Genomic DNA, 2771 nt, shown 5'->3' with positions numbered 1-2771 from the left:
TTATAGATTATTCCTATAGATAGGAATGAGTAGGTGGCAGTCCCAGGATCGAACTCAGGGCCTAGGTTTCTGGTTTGGGCTCAGGCTTCACTGACAGCACACCATCCTTCTGCTCTGCAAGGTCACATACAATTTTCAAGCCGATTCATTGAGGCCCAGGATGGTCACAGTACAAAGGAAACAAAGTAAAACTGTTGTGTAAAACTTCCTGGTTTAGTTTTTCCTCCCCCGTCTTGGTTTTTTTTTTTTTTTTTTTTTTTTTGCCAGAGCTGGGAGTTGAACTCAGGTCCTAGGATTCCCGGATAAAAGCTGCACCCCAGCCTAGGGTAACGAAGGCTGAGGCAGAGTTGTGACGACCTGAGTTCAAGCCCTGTGCCTACCCCCGCAAAATGTTAAAGTCCTGGCTAGGAATTTGGGCCATTTTATCAGCCATACCTGGGATTTTAACTCAGGGACTGGATAACTCTATTGTGCTCTGGGTGAAGTGGAAGCTAACCTCCTGGAAGAAAAAAAATTCAGGGTCAATTCCCAGGGCGTGAATTGCAGCCCCAGACCTGGCAAAAATAATATTCATATACATGTATATTATATATCATATATATGTATTTGTATAGATATTACACATTTTACCTAGGACACAATATTTCCACAGAAAGGAAAACAGGTCAACATTGGCTTCTTACTCTACCTATTGCTTTCGGCATTGCTGAGATTTGAACTCTGGGCCTGGAATGCCCAATTCATCAAGGGGTCAGTGTAAGCAAAGCAGCCTCAAACAAATTCACTGCCAGGCAGTTCCCAGGACCTTAATTCTAGCCCCAGGAGTGGCCAATATATAAATAGATAGGTGTGGAAATTGCTACAAATACATATACATCTATATATATATATGTATATTCCACTGTATATATAACTATTTACTTGCACTCTAAATGTTCTTAGAGTTCCTGAGCTATAGAAGAAGGAAAGAAACATCATTGACCCATCCTGGGTTCAAATGAAGTTCACAAGATCCAAGCCCTAGCCCTGTTAGCAGGATGAACTCCAGTGTAACCCTGTATTTGAAGGACAGAAAACAGTTTCAAAAGCCAGGCTAGGTAAGGAGACCAAGGCCTGCAGGATTAGGAGGCAGAATGTACACACTCAACAGGGAAATGAGTTGCAAAACCACTTCATTCATTCCAGGCACAGTCAGCAATGAAGGGAAACCTGAAATATTTGTTAGAGTTACACCAGGGTCAGGCTTTTCTCAGCCTCTTCAAACAATGACTAATTAACCTTCCTTCCTCAGGTGAAGGGAACCTCAGGCTATCTTTAGGTTACCAATAGAGAGCCAGTATAGTGGGGGAGAGGGGAGGAACAGAATAGAAAATCCCTGATCTCTGGTCTTAGGGAGTAGTTTTTTGACTCTCCATCTGTCAGATATGAAGGCTCTTCTTTTAACTTTGCCAGTCTATTCTCCTTCCTTCATTCTCCACATCATTAATGCAAATCCCCAGTTCAAGGAGAGGCACGGTTATTTCTCTTCTGTCTCCAAGCAGCTGAATTAGAGCTTGGCTCTGCCCTCTTGTCTCTGGGGCCTTTGGCTACCTGAAAATTGAGAAAAAGACAGTTTTCCTCCTCTGTGGTTGTGTGAAGGCGATGCTGGTGGTCTGGCACATTGCAGAAGGCCTCGTTACTGGGAATTGGTCCCTTCTTTCCTGCTGATGTCCAAGACCAGATACATCTACCATTTTTCTATCTATCTATCTATCTATCTATCTATCTATCTATCTATCTATCTATCTATCTATCTATCTATCTATCTGTCTGTCTGTCTGTCTGTCTGTCTGTCTGTCTGTCTGTCTGTCTGTCTGTCTGTCTGTCTGTCTGTCTGTCTGTCTGTCTGTCTGTCTATCTATGTATCTATGTATCTATGTATCTATGTATGTATGTATGTATCTATCTATCTATCTATCTATCTATCTATCTATCTATCTATCTGTATCTCTCTCTATCTATCTATCTATGTATCTCTCTCTCTCTCTCTATCTATCTAATCTATCTATGCATCTATGTATCTATGTATCTACGTATCTATGTATCTAGGTATCTATGTATCTCTCTCTCTCTCTATCTATCTCTCTCTCTCTCTCTCTCTCTCTATCCATCTATCTATCTATCTATCTATCTATCTATCTATCTATCTATCTATCTATCTATCTATCTATCTATCTATCTATCTATCTATCTATCTATCTATCTATCTATCTATCTATCTAATCTATCTATGTATCTATGTATCTATGTTTCTATGTATGTATGTATGTATGTATGTATGTATGTATGTATGTATGTATGTATGTATCTATCTATCTATCTATCTATCTATCTATCTATCTATCTATCTATCTATCTATCTATCTATCTATCTATCTACCTACCTATCTATCTATCTGCCTATCTGCCTACCTACCTGCCTAAATAACTACCTACCTACCTACCTACCCACCTACCTACCAACCTACCTACCTACCACCTTAGCTATCTCTTTGACAATTCTTGGGCTGAACTCAAGGCCTGAGCACTGTCTCTAACACTCTACTACTTGAGCCACAGGACCAATTCTGGCTTTTATCTGTGTATGTGCTACTGAGGAATCGAACCCAGGGCTTCTTGCATGCTAGGCAAACACTCTCTCACTAATCCACATTCCCTGCCCCCTCATCTTTTTTCTTAAAGGTAGTTTTACATAAGTATGCTAGCATTTTGCATAACACAGGTTATTCCTA

This window comes from Dipodomys spectabilis, unplaced genomic scaffold, assembly GCF_019054845.1.
Source record: "Dipodomys spectabilis isolate Male_0828 unplaced genomic scaffold, ASM1905484v1 ptg000333l, whole genome shotgun sequence".
Taxonomy (NCBI): Eukaryota; Metazoa; Chordata; class Mammalia; order Rodentia; family Heteromyidae; genus Dipodomys; species Dipodomys spectabilis.
The sequence above is the reverse complement of the archived record's forward strand: the minus strand, read 5'-3'. Positions refer to the sequence as shown.